The sequence below is a fragment of the Dermacentor variabilis genome, chromosome 8 (genome assembly GCF_050947875.1).
Source record: "Dermacentor variabilis isolate Ectoservices chromosome 8, ASM5094787v1, whole genome shotgun sequence".
Taxonomy (NCBI): Eukaryota; Metazoa; Arthropoda; class Arachnida; order Ixodida; family Ixodidae; genus Dermacentor; species Dermacentor variabilis.
Window position 1 is genome coordinate 698,385 of NC_134575.1, and position 19,474 is coordinate 717,858.

At 44.4% G+C, this 19,474-nt stretch overlaps 1 long non-coding RNA gene across 1 annotated transcript in view; it reads right to left on the reverse strand.

Moving 5' to 3' along the window:
* Positions 1-19,474, reverse strand: part of LOC142589519 (uncharacterized) — a 580,475-nt gene that overhangs the window by 861 nt on the left and 560,140 nt on the right. The gene's annotated exons all lie outside the window — the stretch shown is intronic.

Consider the following 19,474-nt stretch of genomic DNA (forward strand, 5'->3'; position numbering starts at 1 on the left):
GTGTACCACTTTGTTAAAAACTTGATTCAAGTTACATAAGACATCCAATATGTAGAGTATCGGCTAAATTCTCTGCACTTCCAAGGCAGGATGCCATCTGCGAGTTGGCTGAATGAGGGCAAAACAACCATTTCAGGTTGTGAATACAGCTTAGCATATAGTAAATATGTAGCTGGGTTAAATGCATTTACGTATGGCAAAATGTTAAATGTATTTTTTTTAGGGCTCATGTAACGCATTGGCCCTGCCGTGTGGCCTCAATGCCAGTGCAAAGGCCTTCACCAAAATTGTGGTTGCATTTCCAAATATTGTATATACAGCGGTGACATTAATTGGTATATATTCTTGCGGGTTAATGGTTGTTAAAGGCTGAGCCAGGAGCTAACTGCAGTGAACATCGATCAATCTGTAAAAGTCATCAGGTAAGCGACCACATTCATTAAATAAGCGTTGGCATTGGAGCAGCCACTTTGTACCTCTTGTCCTGGTTAGATGTTTCTTTTTATTGATAGATGAAATTCATTCTTATACTCCTCCTCATCAACTGTGGACAATGGTGGCATCAATATGAATCTATTAATCACAACTGATCAATCACTAAGGTAATTTTCGAAATGCAAGTACATGCATAGGTATGTACATACACAAGATGAACTCCTGAAGCACATAGATTATTTAAAAGGACTGCCTGTTAGCAATTGCATGGAATTAAAGGAACAAATAATGGCATCATAAGGTTAAATAGCACGCACAATAAGAACACAGCAAATACAAATAAACAACAATGTGCTACAGGAATGAAAAGCATAAGTACATATAGACATGGCAAAAAAATATGAACATTAGGATACACATAGCAAACGCAGCAGTAGAAAATGTTCTTTTAATGAAAAACTAGTTTGGGAGCTTAGAATGCATGAAAGAAGCTCGATGAAATCATAACTGCCTTGCTGCAGGACACCAAGTGGTAAATCTTGGTGCAATGCTTGGCTTTGGCAATTTAAGAACCAGAGACGGTATTCTCGGCATTTTACTTTTGAGGATACAATCACTTCTGCAAGATTTTGTGTGACTGATGCGGATCATGGCCAAAGCTCAGAGTACGGACTTAAATTATTTACTGCTACCTCTTGCTGTGCTGTCACGAAAGACAATTGCTATGCAAAAGAAGACAACAGCATTTCTTATGCAGGCGCAGATGATATTGCGATCATTTATGGTCGCTGCCACTAGTTCTTCATATTGCATGCTAGCGCACTTGTTTGCTGCTGATATATTGACATTCATTGCGGGTATTGAATTACTTTACAATATTTTTTTATCGGCCCTTGCCACTTTGTACACTTCTAGTACATATAAGGTTCGCATTGTCAATATGTCAAGTCAAGTAAACAAGGATTCTGACACAGCCACACAGCCATTCTGACACAGAAGGCGAGATTAATGTCGGCTGGGTACCCGGTCTCACTTCTGATGGCTGTGTCAGAATCCTTGTTTAGAAAGTACACAAAAAAGAAAACCGTGGAAACCGCGGACGACAATGATTCTTCAAAAAGAAAAAAGGTTGTAGTGATGCCGTATTTGCATGGCTTGTCTCATAATCTTAAGAGGGTGGCCACTAGGTATGGCGTCACGCTCGTGTTTTCGGCGCCGAGCAAACTGGTTAGGCTTTGCAAAAGCCTCACAGGAGAGAAGAAAGATGCGACTAGTGGCTGTGGAAAAAAGCACACCACTTCTTTTTCACAAAAACTGTGCATCTTCAGTTGTGTATCGCATACCTCTATCATGCGAACTGTCCTATGTCGGCCAGACAGGTCGTTGCATTAATGACCGCATGCGTTAGCATCGCTATTTGTTACCTACAGGCACAGGAGGGAACTTGCCATTGCATTGCAAAAAGCACGAATGCCGACCAGTTTTTGATAGTGTATCGATAGTGGGGAGAGAGCACAGCAAACTGGAAAGAGAAATTAGCGATGCGTTCCACATGAAAAAGTTGGGCGCGCATACATGTGTGAGTAAACCTTCGGTTCATATCAATGATAAAGAACTGCAATTTCTAAATTTATTATGTTAATCCATGTGTTGTTGCCTTTGTTGGGAAGGGGTGTGACTACGCTTTTGTGTACGTGTAGAACTTTTGTTGATAATTGACTACAAACCTTGTTATTGTTCTTGGTTGTATGTGCATGCATGGCGGAGATTTGTGGAATGTTTTTACAATAAACTTCAGTTGTAAGTCTAGTGTTGTCCTGTCTGTTTCTACTTCCTGTGCTCTCGTCCGTACTTGCTGGAAACCATTATACGTTCAATTTCACAGCCTGAGACCTCTCGGTGGTATAATCTCCCTTCGTCTAGTTGTCGCATACTTGGCTATCACTAATACTGCTTCGCCTTTCTGGCGAAACTACAGCCTCTCTCCCTCTCTCTTTTTTTGTCTGTGAGTCCAAGTATAAGTGCTGCTGCACATGACTTCTGTTGGTTCTGATTTCGAGTGAATCCGGTTTCACCTCATTTCAGTTACTGTGTGAATAATACAGTGTTCCCCAACTATCATGCACCAAGAATTCAAAGAAGAGCAGTTGCATTACTCGAAGAAAAAAAAAGTGCGTATTGTTTCCAGTACAATGGAGTAGCCACCACAAATTATTTCATTACTGAGATTTAATTCCATAATTGCAATTAATTATCTAACTCGGCAGTTGGCGGCGAGCTGCTTTGTCAATCTACACTCTGTTTTCATTCTTGGCAGGCCGGACTGGTGTATTGCTGAACAGGATCGCGGCATTACTGCTGCTGAATGTAAGCCTCTGGAGTGCTCTATCGCGCATGCGTACACCTGGACGGCTGTCTCATCCACCGCCATTCCACCACCGGCGAGCCTGGGTGCTATCACCTCGAATGATGATCACGTGGTACCTCACGCTGACTATATAAAGCCTGGCATTCTCAAGGAAGGTTGCAGTCAGTGGTGGCAAGCCGCTTCGTCAATCCAAACTCTGCTTTCATTCTTGGCAGGCGAGTTCTCTGCCATCCATACTCATACATACCTATAGTGTGTTGTGCCGCTGACTGCAACAATGTCTTCTGCTTGTTCTGCCTGTACCACTATTTTGGAAGGGAAGTTTTTGTCTTGTTTTGATTGCAAGGGGAGTTATCACCTTGGAAAGAACTGTTCCTCAGTAATTGTGAGCGCATACACAAAGATGTCAGTTACGAAGCGTGAGACTTGGACTTGTCCGTCTTGCAAACATGTCGAAAACAGTCAGCCAGACACACGCTCAAACCGTGATGGCATTTCATTTGCCAATTACTTTTCTGCAGTAAATGCTAAACTAGGTCAACTGATGACAACGGTTGTGGAACTTGCTACTAAGGTAGAAGAACTGCTTACGTTTAAAGCTACGGGGGAAAAGATGACTGAAAAAGTCAGTGAAATTCAGTCTTCAATTGAATTTCTGTCTAATAAGTATGATACCGTGATTTCCACCATGGAAGCTAACCAAGCGGAGATGACCCATCTACAAGCTCAAGTGGCATCATTGTCTTCAACTGCTGTCACTCAGACTGACTTGCTGGACAAACTGAGGAGCGAAGTAAATGATCTAGAACAGTATACGAGTAGGTAGTGCAATTTTGAATTGCATGGTCTACCGATCACGCCTAATGAGAATTTGAGGTCTTTTATGGGTGAGTTGGTGAGCCATTAAAGATAACAGGCTTTACACCTAATATGATCACTACTATACATTGCCTGCCTAGTAGAACAGATTCCATTATGCCCATACTGGCCCATACTTGCGATGTTGCAACAAAAGACAACTGGCTTAGAGCAAGAGGGGGTCTTCCGGGCTTGGTTCAAGTCTTTGGTTCTTAGTCTTTTAGTTTTAGTTTAGTTTAGTCTTTAGTTCAAGCCGCGGCTTTATTTCAATTAGAATCTGACACGCCAAAACAAGGAACTGTCAGGACTGGCTCATCTGAAAGGGAGGGAAAAGGCTGTCTGCTGTGACATTAATTTCTGTTATTACAAAGGCATTATAGTAGGAACGAGTAGATGTCGTGATTGCACAAAATTCGTACCAGTGTTTTCAAATGCTGCGAATGTTAACATGTGTGGCACGAAAAGCATCACCTTTGCAAGTATTGCAAAACTTCAAAACATCTACAAAATTATTGTAAGTCTGAGAGCCAGTGTGTGCCATCTTAGCTTATCTTATCCAGGTCCGGCTCCTTCTCTACACGGATGAGGGATGCGCCCTCACATTTCTTGATGAAAATCTTTCCATTCCTTGCCCAAATGAACTTCCTTGTCCAAATAAAATTCAAAGAAGCCAGAAATAGGGCAAATGCGATGATTCACCGCGCCAAGCGAATGCACTTACGGAATGATTTTAAGTCTGCTCGGACAGACACTAACAGCACCGCAATTGTGAATGTGATTTCACTTCTTTCGGTACTGATGACCGTAGTCTTACTAATGATTTTAATACTTGCATAATAGTACATTGGAGTCTGCGCATTTGCCTTTGCTAGCCGAAAACAAACTTAAGTCACTTATCTTTAGCCTAAAGTGTAACAAATCACCAGGTATCGATGGCATTTATGTAAATGACCTGCGAGCCATCTTTGGTGTCATCAAGGATGTGTTGCTCTTGCTTTTTAACAATATCATTTCCAGTGGTACAGTCCTATTGAATATGAAAACTGCTGTAGTAATTCCACTTTATAAGGGAGGAGCACATAATAGAACAGAAAACTACTGCCCAATTTCCGTGTTGCCCTGCTTATCTCAAGTATTGGAAAAGCATTTATTACTGACAATGACAAGTTTCTTGGATAAAACACAGAATTTTATCCTCTTCCCAGTATGGTTTCATTGCCAGAAAACGTACCCAATCGCTTCTTGAAGATCTCTCTGACGCATTGAACTTGTCTTTCGAATGTAATCAGATCGTATGTGCCATTCTCCTTGACGTCAGCAAAGCTTTCAATAGCGTGAGTCATGGTATTCTGTTAACCAAGCTTTCAATATTAGGATCTGGTGGCACATTTCTGACGTTCCTGGAGAACTTTCTGCATCACAGGGGCCAGCAGGTTTCACTAGGGCAGGCTAAGAGCGATTTCTTTGTAATAAAATCTGGTGTCCCCCAGGGCTCTATATTCAGTCCACTGTTATATAATATTTATGTGAATGACCTCGCTGGTATGCTGCCTATTGGATTGTATCAGTATGCAGATGATACTGTCATTATAGCTCGATCAACAAACTTTATGCATGCTATTACTTCCTTACAAGCAATGACGACTAAGGCTATGGACTAGTTTTTTGCTAACTGAATCAATATTAATACATGAAAGACAAAGCTCATTTGTTTTCACAATTCTCTGAAAAACTAGACATTGATTACCCATTTATGCTACACAATTAAAAGTGTTCTCCATGTCTGTGTGAACTCTTAGATTATGTGGCTTCTGTAAAATACCTCAGTTTATACTTCGACAGGGATCTTTCCTGGAACTCCCACATAGATTATGTATGCAAGCAACTTTGTGCGGTACCTTGTGTGCTATACAGTTTGAGATATTATACGCCCCTTTCTGTTCGAAAAGTTGTTGTACATGTGTTGTGTTATAGTGTATTAAGGTACGGCATAACAGTTTATGGTCATTGCACAATTCGTTGGCAAACTAGGGTCAACTCTATTCTCTGTTCTATTCTAAAGAATATCAGCTATGATTTAAATCTTATGACAAAAGTGAAGTTTTCAAAACCGCATTTATGCCGGACTTTAATCAACTACTGCTGGAAACTGTTGTGCTAAAGCATTTCTGGGAAAGTAATTTCAAGGTCAAGTACGTTCCCGCACGTTGTTTGCAGCCTAAGAATCTTTACCTCGTACCCAGGAATGCATTGTACAAGATATGGCAAGAGAATACGAGACTACTATGTTCCTGTATATTTCAACAAATTGTCTCAAACTGTCTTGCACGTTCAAACCAAATACAAATTAAAAAAGGCACTCAGGCAAATCGACAACTTGTCGCCTCAGGGAACTACTTGTTTCTTTTTTTGTGAAAAGTATGTTAATTGATTAACTGTTTGGTTCCGCTGCCTGCCAGGCACTGCCGCTCAAGCCCTATGTGGCTTTGGCAGGCCTGATATGTACACTGCTTTTTTGTAACTTTGTGGAATAAAGTATTATTATTAATTATTTATTACCTAACTCGAGAAGTACTGTCCTTATTTTCAAAGTGTGAATGAGGCATTTGCAGGCACTCCAAAATAACATCTAAATGCAGTGTTTTTAGCGACGTACTAATTGCGCACAATTTTTTCCGACTGGCAAAAAAACCTCACGAAGAATGAAAAAGACCATGTGAGTGCACTCCCGCCCACATCATAAAGCAGCGCCCTCAAAAAACTGATTGAAAGCAACTTCATTGCCTGTCGCAAACCTGAAGAGGCAGCGCATCACCTTGATAATGGTACAGAAGGAGCACCAACAGCAGGTTTCACGGCTTCGAAGGTATTCCTTACTCTCTACCTAACACTTATTATCCATCTCTCAAGGCCGACTGATCACATCGATAACAAAAGCCCCTTGATAACACAACCAAAGCGCTGCACTGACCTCACACGAAATGCGAAAAGCAATGTAATAGACATAGAATGTCTAAAAATCCCAGCTTCGCTCACAATGCATCAAAAAAGTGCGCATGAAGCTATGTTTCGTGCCAGAAACTTGATTCGATCGGACCAAAGCCAAATTAAAGTGACCGTTTTATTTTTCATGAAAGTGTATACGTCCTGCAAAAACAGGTTCATGTTAAAAAATAAAAGCAAAATAAACAGACCGGGAAGCGACCAATGTGTAGAGAAAAGGCAAAACTGATGCGTTCAAGAAGGTTGTGGGATCTTTCCCTGCCTGGACCAAGTTGTTTTTTCATTTACTTTCATTTCCATTAATTTATCGTTGCTTTATTTCCTTTATTAAGCACAAGTAATTTCCCCTATGTTGTCCTTGGTGTCAGTGTTTGCTGGTTTCTTATGATATATGACTAATAAAAATTGGGCCCCTCGGTTAACATCTTTCTTCTCATTTAAATGGTAACACACCGTGATGAAATTACACATCAATGGCAGATGATGCAGGTGTGACAGAGCCATTGGTATATGTCATTATTGACATGTGCATTTGTTCATCTTTTTCTGGCGACCACTTTTCACAGGCTAAAAAATGTTAAACATAATCGCTTGGTGCAGGACACACCAGCATCTATCAAAACATTGTCTATTCTTTTAGCCAATTTTATTTGTTGTCTGTGTTGTTGCCAAACCTTCTGTAACCATATTTCATGCGTGACGTGAATACTGTTGTGCATTCTAGAATTTGCGCACACCAGCAATTACGCTGGAACCTTCCGCGAGTGAAGTATACATGGCCATACATCCAACCAGCGGAGGAGTTTTTGACGATCTCCAACTGTGCTTGCTGCTATCGTTGTACTTCGAGTGTCACTTGTTTTTTCTGGGCACAAGTTCAACCAGAAAGTGTTATTTTCGTGACTCACAGTTTTGCTACTGTGTTCTTCACCATCAATACAATGTGATAACATGCTCAAGAGTATAATATGTCAGCGCTGGCCTAGGAGTACTTCAACTTCCACTGCACTTGAATCCAGGTGCTGACATATCAACCAGAAGGGGCGTTTTCATAGTGGTTCTGTCAGCACAGAATGGCTCCGATAGTCCATTCGAAGCAAGCTGCATACCTCAGAAGTGTAGCTTGAAGCTAATGGGTGTCCTGGCGCTCTGGCAACAAAGCACATATGAGCTCTAAGAGACTCCTGCAACAGAAACATGGAAACTGAAGGGTGTCTGCTAACTGCGAGGATTTCTAGAGTCAGGGTGTTTTTCGGCAAGCCTAGACACACCCTCACTGCTTTAGCGTGCATGCTCATGATCGACTGCTTTTACGTTAGATTGACAAAGGCCCTGTAGGACTATTGCAGAAGCCCTTCACAGAGTGCTGTATACATGCATAAAAGAATGTCCACATAGCACACGCCAGCGTTGCTTGAGAGTGCACAAAAGATGCTCATGCATCAGCCTATTTTCTAAATTTAATTATTCAAGCTTGTGGTGTCAGAGTCAAGCCTGTCGAAGGCCACAACTAGGAACTTGTGACTTAAAACATATTGAATGGCAGTACATGCAACCTTTAAAGGGGTCCTGAACCGCCCCTTGGGCTTGGTGAAAGAACATAGTTCGCTAGTAGCATATGCTGCTGCGAACCTCTCCCAAGTTTTGCAGTAGTGCATGGTGCATGCAGCTTTCAAGCAGAGCGCAAAGTCACCTTTCTCTCAAATGCTCTCTTTTCAACAGACACATGCTCCTTGCTCTTTCATAGATGCTTTATTTCGTAATATAACAGATTCCCACAGCTCAAGCAGTGTTTGTGTATGTGCCATGCATTCATGTGTTGTGGTTGCTTTGCTCTCTATACTATGTGTGAAAGTGCTCCGTGTTGCTCTGTTGTCAAATTATGTGTTGCTGTGTCGTGACTTTGCTGTACTCAAAGTGCAAGATAGAACGGAAACTCATTTTTTTATTTTTTGCCTTTTCACCTGGATGTTTGTGGCAGACAAATGTGGTTTTCCAGGGCTCTGTGGCGGCGACAGAAACATAAGTTCTTTTGTACATACTCTGATACTTGCTACCATTTTTGATTTGCAGATTTTTTAGCTTTAAATAGTAATTGGCTATTTTTCTTTCTTTTTCTTTTTCGTGTGCGCAGATGAGTTTCGTGTATATTTGGTTTTGCAGGATAGTCAGAGCCTCCTTTTGTGCCACGTGTTTCAGCATGTACAACCGTGTGGGACGTTAGGTCTTTATAGCCTTTAAATTGTAGTTTGGAAGTCGCAAGACTAGTAGGTATTAGTGGTTGCAGTTTGTGTACATTGGTATCAGGAATATTGCTTTGGTACGACTGTGAGAGTGGGGCCGCGTGTTTGAACATATGTGAACGTGTGTTATACTTTAAGGCTGTGCGGCATTTATTGCTTCTAAAATATTGCTGATAATTACTTTGCAGCATTTTGAGGATTTAGATTCTGTGCATATCGGCCTTTGCTAGAAGGCACATGCCCTGAAAGGTTTGATGTTTGTGTTAGAAAATGCCAAGTGCAACACATGGCAAGAAAGACGGTAAAGCTTGCAGTGTGCGGGGGGTACCTCAAGGTAGAAGAGGGGACGGATGAGAATGGAGAGGAAAGCGAGTCAATCGGAAGACAATGTGATGTCGATGCTAGGCTGAAGAAAATGGAGGCTTTCCAGGATGAGCTTGCCAAACAGGTCAAAAAGCTGAAAAATGAGCCAAATACGCATCATGATGCTTGGAAGGTAGTTGAAAAAAGACTTCAGACAGCTGAGGAAAAGCTGAACAGGGCCACCATCATGATCAAGAAAGGTTATGACAATGGAATGCAGCCTCCCGACATGACAGGAGAGAGCGTGTCAACAAAGCATGTGGAATGCGCACAACGTGGAGAGGAAGTAGCGAGAAAGAGATGCTTTCCTGCTTTCCCCACAAAGGGAAAGCAGGAACGCAGGGGTCAATGCACCTTGTCAAGTCCAAATCACACAGAAAAGGATGACAAACGGAGGCAGGGAGAGGCCTCGGCAATAAGAGAGAGCGAAAGGGCGACTATCGCCGGCGGCTCATACCTGGCTAGGTGCTCAGAGGCAATTTTGGATAGGATGAAAGGTGACGAAAGAGTGGCAGTAGGGACATTTCCAGGATGGACATTGGGCGCTGTCATGGAGCGAGCAAAAGCAAAGCTCGCGGAAAATGCTCATGGACGTAACCTTGTCGTAGTAGCAGGTGGGCTAAATGACATTCTAAACAGAAAAGGGACATGAATAGCCCAGTGCTTGGCAAAGTAGGTAGATGACTTACGCGAGCTGTCCCTTCAGGGGTGCAGATAGTCGTGTGCACGGTGCAGGAGCTGCCTGTACATGACAGTAACGTACAAAGAGCGGTAGTGGCTGCTAATGAGGCTATATGGATAATGAGCCAAGAGAAAGGTTTCGAGGTTGTAGAAGTAAACAGCGAAGTGAGAAGTAGTGGTGGTTTCCAATGAGATGGGATTCACTTCAATCACAGGCTTGAACGAGAATTGGGCTGGTGACTTGCTCGTCATGCAGTTGCTTTTTTGGAGGGGGACCACAAGTGATCAGGAGGCCAGTGTAGGTAGCAATGAAGAAGGTCCCGTAGGGGAACCTCGGAATAGCGTCGCCATCAATATGAGAAAGAGGAGGAAAACAAGAGAGCTCGCCACGCAATAGGCTACATAAACATGCAGGGCTGCAGAAGAAAGGAAAAGTGGGTAGAGATTGAGGAGCAGCTAAATAGAGAACAAATAGGGGTGTATGCGGTTACAGAAATGCACCTTAGAGACTCGGAAGAGCCACCAGTGATTCAGAATTATGCTTGGGAAGGGTGCAACAGAAGTAAGCCGAACAGAAAGGGAGGGGGAGTCTAAATGCTCATCCATCAGGGAGCCAAATGGAAAAGAGTAAATTAAAAATGCCAAGAGCATCTTTGGTTATCACATACAATGAGTGGAAAGAAAACTTGGCTGGGTGTAACATATTTGTGGACCGGAAATAATTGCATTGAGAAGAATCAAGAGTTAGTGGAGTACATAAGTGCTGATATTAAGGGTTTCAGGAATGATGCCGAAATCATCCTATTAGGTCACATGAATGACCACATACAGGATGTAGATGGCTATATTCACAACAACAGGAAGTCAATGCTTGAACTTTGTGAGCAACATAACCTCGTTATCATGAATACAGAGCTTAAGTGTGACAGGCAGACCACGTGGAAAGTGTGAAAACGGCAATTGACCAATGATTACTGTCTGATGACAGAACGAATTCATAATAAGTTGAGAGAAATGGTAATTGACGAGGAAGGGTATAGCAGCATAGGAACTGACCATAAGCGCATCATTTTGAAAATGGGATATGTTGTTGGGAAAGAGAGCAAGAAGCGCAAAATGGCCAGTCCAAACTTGAATTCTTATCAAATAACAAATATAGTCACAAGAGTCTAAGAACTTCGAAAGTGGCCAAGCAAAGAGTGGGAATATAGTGAGATTCTAAGTGTAATAACGACAGAAATACGGAACAGAAGCAACATCATAATCATCATCATCATGATTTTTATTTTCACCACTGGATACAAGGTGAAAAAGGCAGAGCCGGAAAAAAAAAAGCCAAAATTTCTTTGGCTTGACAAAGCTCCGGTCTCCCAGACAGGCGTGGTAGCGGCTGGTGTAGCTCATTGGAAAGGAACATGCTCATTGGAAAGGAAAAAAACCGAAAAGTTGGTGGAACAGGGAGATACAAGAGGTGATCGCCAAACAACAGAATGCATCCCGAGAGCACAGGCAGGCAAAAAAGGCGCAGTTGCCACACGATGAAATAGAGAGTAAATAGGAAGTACACCGGGAGAAAAAGTCTATGGTTCGAATACTGGTGCAAGCAAAGGTAAAAGGTGAAAGTGAACGTTGGTTATCAGAAATATGTGAGAAAAAGAAGGCCGCACCTAGAATATTTTGGAATTATGTAAACTTATAAGGCAGGAAGTCTGGAAGAATACGACATATCCTATATAAAGATGGAAACAATCTGGAAGGGGATGCAGACTTAAATTACCTCCAAAAAATAACAGTCGAATCTTTCCAAGGCAATTACGATGTTGTACTTGAGGAAAAAGAGCATGAAAGAGAACTAATTGGAAGAGGAGGTGGTGCTGGCAAATCTGAACTTGAAGAAAGCCGAAGAAAAAATTCCGAAGTGCATAGCCACAGGGCTAGACGAGGTTCACGTTAGGCTGATTAATGAACTAAGTCCAAAAGGTAAGGAAGCTCTGTTGAAAGCAGTAGATAAAGGTTTAAAAGATAGACGAATACCAGACAGTTGGCGACAAAGTAGAATGAATGTAATTTATAAAGGTAAGGGGGAGAAAGATAAAATTCACTCATATAGACCGTTGACTATTACGTCGATAATACAGTCGAACCTCCTTAGAAAAATATTCAAGGGCCACGAAAACTTCATCGTTATAACCGATAATTGTTATAATCGGGTTTCATGAAAAAATCAAAATAGGGGTACGGCAGAGCTGTTGTGAGAAAACTACAATGGGGGGGACGCCAGTGCCCTCTCCTCACCACCTTCCTCCATCCGGATGCCGATTGTGTTCACTCGTTCACTGCTTCCTGGGCGCTCCAATGGCATGTAACAAGCCGCAGCTGTCGGCGTTAAAGAATGTCACTGCTATAACAACTGCAAAGTGGAGTCATGGGTGGCAAGCAATATGCAAGCACCGCTGAGGCATCGCTTTGGTGGCCCTAAAAGAGGCCTTTTAAGAAATGCGAGAAGGTTGCCATGGCAGCCTGTCAGCTTGAGAAATCCAGAAGAAACGCTGAGGCGAGATTGCCAAAAGCATCTAGCCACATACTTCTCCCTGGCTTGCACGAGAACCCTATGTCCATCAGCCTTGCATGCTTTACGCGAATTTTGCCGACATCCTTCTCCAAGGCATGCAGGTGCTCCACATAGTGCAGCAGAAGCTTTCTCGCGAAAACTAAGCCCTGGAGGGACTGAATCATCTGCCGGGCCTCCTGTGAGGACAACGTTGAGGCAGCCTGCTCTACTGCGTCATCGCTGCCATCGCTATCTGATGCAAGTACGTTTGTGACGATCGCCTCATTGGTTAGAAGCACTTAGTTTCCAAATCTGTAGCTGTGCCCTTTCTTTTCACTGGCAACCTCGTGCATTGCCGATGATCAGCGGGCAAATCAGCCATCTTCCGTTTCAATGGCGTGAAATCTTGTGGTCAGGAACAGTGGCATAGTCAGAAATTTCGTTCATGGGGGACTCATGTTGCAGCTTGGCTTTCTCCTTATACAATTTGTTGAGGGATCAAATACATGAATAATAACTGCGGTGCCATTGCCAAAGATGCCGCAAACGAATTCTTGAATGCTACGCACTGTCAATACAAGTAAATTATGTATCTTTTCATAAAACAATATACTCGCGTGTCCCAAAAATTGTGCCAGAAATAACTGTTATCAATGCTTCCATGTTTTTTGTCTATTTATTAAGTAGAGGAAATACCACACGAACTTTAGAACTATATCAGTTCAAAACCAGCAATGCAATGCATGCCGCTGATATGAAAAATGTAAAGGCCATGAAATAAACCAGTTGAGCACAAATATTTCAATGAAATTTTGTAGTTCAAGAACCCTGTTTCCATTTTTTTATGTGTGCTATGGCCAGGGAAAACCCTCAATGGCACTGTCCTTTGCCCCAGTGTATTGCGCAGGAGCAGTTTTCACCAGTCGTGTATTGTGGGTAATTGCGCCAAAGTTATAGTCGCAACAGACAGCACATATAAAAAACAGAAGTTCTGCAAAAGGGCGAGTCAAATATCATACAAAATATCATACAAGGGCAAGTCAAATAAAAGTGAGCCAAAGCGAATATATGACTAACGGGGTACTTTATTTAAAAGTAGTCACCATGAGCATCTAGACATTTGTCCCGCTCACCAACGAGTCGCGTAATTCCCATCTCATAAAACTCCTTGGATTGCTCCTTCAAAAAGTCTAAGTCTTTCATGTCATCGTCCGACAAGAATCTGGTTCCCTTGAGCTGTTTCTTCAGTTGCCCCAAAATGTGGAAATCACAAGGCGACAGGTCTGGGCTGTGTGGCAGATGTTGGAGTGTTTCCCACTTGAACTTTGCCAGTTTTGTGTCAACCACAGCAGCGACCTGGGGATGGACATTGTCGTGGAGCAAGATGACCCCATTCACCAATTTTCCACATCGTTTCTTCTTGATTGTGACACGCAGCCAATCCAGCATTTCACAATATCGGAAACGATTGATAGTTTCTCCAGGTTTAGCAAATTCGATCAGTAATGACCCCTGACCTTTGAAAAAAAGTCAATCACACCTTTGAAATGACGGCCTTTGATTTCTTTAAGTGTGGTGAATTCGAATGTTTCCACTGTAAAAATTGCTGTCGTGTTTCAGGTTCGTAGTAGTGGTACCATGGTTCATCCTCAGTCACAATTTCAGACAAGAAATCATCACCCTCATTGTGATAACGGATCAGATGAGTCAAGGCAGTGCCCAACCTGGCTGTGTTCTCCCAGTGGTTCAAAATCTTGGGCATCCATTGCGAATACGAGAGGCAATAACCTAGATGTTCATGAATTATGGTGTGAACCGAACCATGACTGATGTTCACACGCTTTGCCAGTTCATTTATGCTTATCCTACATTCTTGTCTAATTAGTTCATCAACCTTTGAAATTGTGTTGGGGGTGGTTGCATGGTGGCTTTGGCCCAGTCTTGGATCATCTTTGCAACTTTCACGTCTTTCTTTGAACCGTTTGCTCCAACGCTTCACAGTGGCCAACGAAATGCAATGTTCACCGTAAATGAGCGATGTCTACATGCTACGCGCATGCCTCACAGTTAATGAACCAGACCATTACTGCGCACAGTGGGTTGGCTCACTTTCATTTGGCTCGCCCTCGTACATTAGAAATGAGAAGATACAACAAAATGTACAAATATAGGCTGATAAAGGGCAAAAAATGTCACTGGAAGAGAAGTTCACTGCACGCATACACAAAACCTCGCAACAAGATATTTAAATATACCTATGAGTCTCCAATATATCTACTTATCTAAGCAATTGGCAACTACAGCATTGATTCTAGGAACGCTAGAGAGGTGCTGGTAGAACTTGCGGAAAGGAATAAGCAGCGAATAAACGAACACTTTCTTCAGGAAACGAAGCAACAGAAGGTAGACCTGCAAAAGCCCTAACGGTGAAACAAGAAATGAAATAGATTTCATACATTCTACCGATCCCAGCACATTGAAGGATGTTGACATGTTAGGTAAAGTGCAGTGATCATAGGTTAGTGAGGTGTAGGATTCAGCTCAATTTGAAGAGATAAAGAATAAAATTGGTCAGGAAGAAACAGGCCAACCTAGATGCAGTAAGGGTAAAAGCAGACCAATTTGCGACTTGCAAACAAATATGCAGCCTTAGAACTGAGTGATGAAGATGACATGGAGGTAATGAATGAAAATGTAACTAGGCTGGGTTCAGATGCAGCAATTGAAGTGAGAGGCAAGGCACCAAGGCAACCAGTAGGCAAGCTCTCCCAAGTAACAAAGGACCTAATAAAGAAACAACAAGGAATGAAAGTGTCGAACTCAAGAGATAAGATAGAATTCGCGAAACTGTCAAAACTGATCAACAAAGAAAAAATAAAGGATATTGGAAATTGTAATCTGAGAAAGACAGGAAGCCGTAAAAAATGGACGCAGCATGAAATCAGTGAGTAGTAAACTTGGCGTAGGACAAACCAAGATGTATTCACTGAAAGATCAGCAGGGTAATATTGCTACGGAACAGCCGCCACAGTGAGGCTGCACTGAGGAGGAAGACGACGTGGGCCCGCTTGATATAGCGTCGCCATTTTGGCCTTCCGTTAGCTTCCCTTCGCTTTAAATAAATTGTATATAGTATTGGGCTCCAGCTACAAATAACATTAATTTGGTGGAGGTGGACGTTCCCCGTACCCGTCATAGAACTTTGCAGCGGTCGAAACGGCGACAGTGCAAATTCGGCTCCTGCTGGCGGCACTTCATCTACGCAACCGTCTCCGCCTGCAGCCCCGACCTACGTCGCCGTTTCCCCCCCTCGAGATCCTGGTGTTTTCAACTGAGTCAGCAGTCCTGATGTTGACGACTCGCTCCGCTTATACGAACGTGTCAGCACCAGCCACAGGTGGGATCCGACTATTATGCTTGCGAACATTCTTTTCTACCTCGACGGAGCTCCACTTGCATGGTTCCAGACTCACGAAGAGGAGATCTCGAGCTGGGATCTCTTCAAAGAGAAGCTCCGCGACCTTTTTGGCAATCCATTCAGTCGCCAAGTCAATGCCAAGAAAGCCCTTGCCACACGTGTACAGACGTCGACCGAGTCCTATGTGTCGTACATTCTCGACGTCTTAGCACTTTGTGCCAAGACTGACCCGACCATGTCTGAGGACGATAAGGTTAATCACGTCCTCAAAGGCATTGCTGACAACACCTTCAATTTACTGGTGTTTACGAACGTCACCAGCATCGATGCGATCCTCAAGGAGTGCCGCCCTATTGAGCATGCTAAAAGCCGCCGGGTATCCCAGCACATCACGCGACTTCCCAAGACAGCTGCTACATCATCCTGTGATGACCTCTTCCACCAGCCAGTGCGATGTGACAACTTGACCCGCATCATTCGTCGTGAGGTCGAAGTGGCACAACCGGCGGCCCTTTCATTCTCGTGACAATCTCCTTGATCCAGGCCGTCGTCCGTCATGAGTTGTCCAACGTCGGCCTGCAATCCATTCGTTCCATACGCTCGGAAGCTCTTTCTCCCCGCACGTCCCCACCGCGCTCTTTTTACTCCTCTTCCGGACAGCGCAACCCCTCCGAATGGCGAACAGTGGACGACAGGCCGATCTGTTTTAATTGCCGACGCATTAGACATGTCGCTCGCCACTGCTGCAGCCCCTGGACTTCTCCGATGCGCTATTCTCCTGATTACCACCCTCACCCCTCTAGCACATCCTTTTCCTTCGCCCCTTCTATGCCCGCTCCATCATCTGACCCTGCGACACCTCTGACATGACCCCGCTACTCCCGCTCGCCTTCTCCCTCTCGTCGTCAATCTCGTTCGCCCCCGTCACGCCGTGCTCCTTCTCCGACCGACTCGCCACACCCCCGACTGGAAAACTAGACAGTGCAGCTTCTGGAGGTGAAGCTGCAATGACGACATTGGTACAAAATCCTCGCTTCACCTTACCCACGAACAAGAATCTTTTGGACGTTCTCGTCGACAATGTTCCTGTAGGCGCGTTGATTGACACTGGGGTGCATGTGTCTATTATGAGTGCTGCTCTTCGCCGTCGGCTCAAGAAAGTTCTGATGCCCGCCCCGAACTGATTTTTACAAGTCGCCGACAGAGGGACTGTCGCTATTGTTGGCATGTGCTCTGCCCGACTCACCTTTGCTGAGAGACAAACCGTCATTCTTTTCACTGTCATCGAGCATTGCCCTCACGACCTCATTCTCGGTCTGGATTTCCTTGCCAATCATTCGGCCCTCATTGACTGTTCGACCGGCTCACTTCGCCTTGACTTGCCTCTTCTTGCCGACCCTGTGGACCCGCCTCCAAGCCGTTTGAGCTGCATGGATTTTATTCGCCTACCGCCTCAATCTGTGACACACGTCGACTTGTTGTCCTCACCAGCTGTACCTGACGGTAATTACGTGGTCGCACCAATTCCGGCAGTTATACTTACACATGGTGTTACCGTGCCGCACACTGTGCTGACAATTACTGGCAACAGCACCTGCCTTCCCCTTGTCAATTTCGCGCGAACCGCACAAGTTCTGCATCAGGGGATTTCATTGGCTATAATTAGCGCTTTGCAGGATGATGAGATCGAGCCATTCACAGTGGAAGATTGTCACAGCTCAGCCCATACCGTGACGTCATCGCATGGTACTGACGTCGACATTGAGAAGATGGTTTCCTCTGACCTTTCACCTGTTCAAGCTGAAGCCCTTTGCCGCGTTCTTGACGGCTATCGAGACATTTTTTACTTCGACAATCGACCCTTAGGTCAAACGTCCGTCGTGACCCATTGCATAAACACTGGCGATGCGAAGCCTATTCACCGACGTCCATGTCATGTTTCTGCGTCCGAACGAGCTGTTATCCAACAGGAAGTCAAAAAGATGCTTGCAAAGCACATTATCGAGCCTTCCTGTAGTCCCTGGGCTTCTCCCGTCGTATTTGTCAAAAAGAAGGATGGAACATGGCGTTTTTGTGTAGATTATCGCCACCTGAACAAAATCACAAAAAAGGATGTGTACCCTTTGCCACGTATTGATGACGCTCTAGACTGCTTGTACGGTGCCACCTATTTTTCTTCTATTGACTTACGGTCCGGCTACTGGCAGATATCCGTCGATGACATGGACCGAGAGAAGACTGCATTTAATTTATTACCCCTAACGGTCTTTATCAGTTCAAGGTGATGCCTTTCGGTCTCTGTAACGCGCCCGCCACCTTCGAACGAATGATGGACTCTTTGCTTCAGGGCTTCAAGTGGTCCACTTGTTTGTGCTATCTGGACGACCGTCATCGTTTATTCGCCCACATTTGACACGCATCTAGACCGTCTTTCAGCGATTCTTGACGTGTTTCGCCGCGCCGATCTCCAGTTGATCTTGTCAAAATGTCACTTTGCGCGCCGCCAAATCACCATCCTTGGACACCTCGTGGACGCCAGAGGCGTGCAACCTGATCCGGACAAAATTTGCGCTGTTACGAACTTACCTATTCCGAAGTCTACCAAGGATGTTCGTAGTTTCGCCAGGCTGTGCTCATATTTCTGACGCTTTGTGAAGGATTTTGCGACTATCGCACGTCCCCTTACCGACTTCTTGAAGAAGGACGCCCCATTTTCTTGGGGACCTGACCATGCTGCATCTTTTTCGCAGCTCACTACTCTCCTTACCACGCCTCGAATTCTGGCCCACTTTGACCCGTCTGCCTCAACGGAAATTCGAACTGATGCCAGTGGTCACGGCATAGGAGCAGTGTTAGCACAACGCCAGTGTGGACATGACCGCGTTATAGCCTATGCCAGCTGACTTCTATCACCCACTGAGCGCAATTATTCAATCACAGAGCGCGAGTGCCTCGCTCTTGTGTGGGCTGTTGCAAAGTTTCGTCCATACTTGTACGGACGCCCCTTCTGTGTCATCACTGATCACCACGCGCTCTGCTGGCTATCCTCACTCAAGGACCCTACGGGACGACTCGCTCGCTGGGCATTACGCCTGCAAGAATATACCTTCTCCGTGGTATATAAGACAGGACCCTTGCACCAGGATGCCGATTGTTTGTCCCGCTACCCCGTCGATGAACCAGCTGATGCGGACACCATCGCTTGCGTTTTCTCTGTCTCCCAGTTGCTTGAAATTGGCAACGAGCAATGCCGCAATCCTTCATTACGAGCCCTCATCGACCATCTGGAGTCAACGCCTGGCGACGCCTCTCCCCGGATGTTTCTCCTTCAGGAGGGGACATTATACCGCCGCAATCTCGATCCACACGGCCTTGACCTTCTGCTCGTAATTCCATTACACCTGCGTTCGACTGTCCTCCAACAACTTCACGACGCTCCCTTGGCTGGACACTTGGGTTTCTCGCGCACGTACGACTGTGTACGCCGTCGATTCTTTTGGCCGGGTCTCGCCTGCTCTGTGTGGCGCTACGTTGCCGCTTGTGAGCCCTGTCAG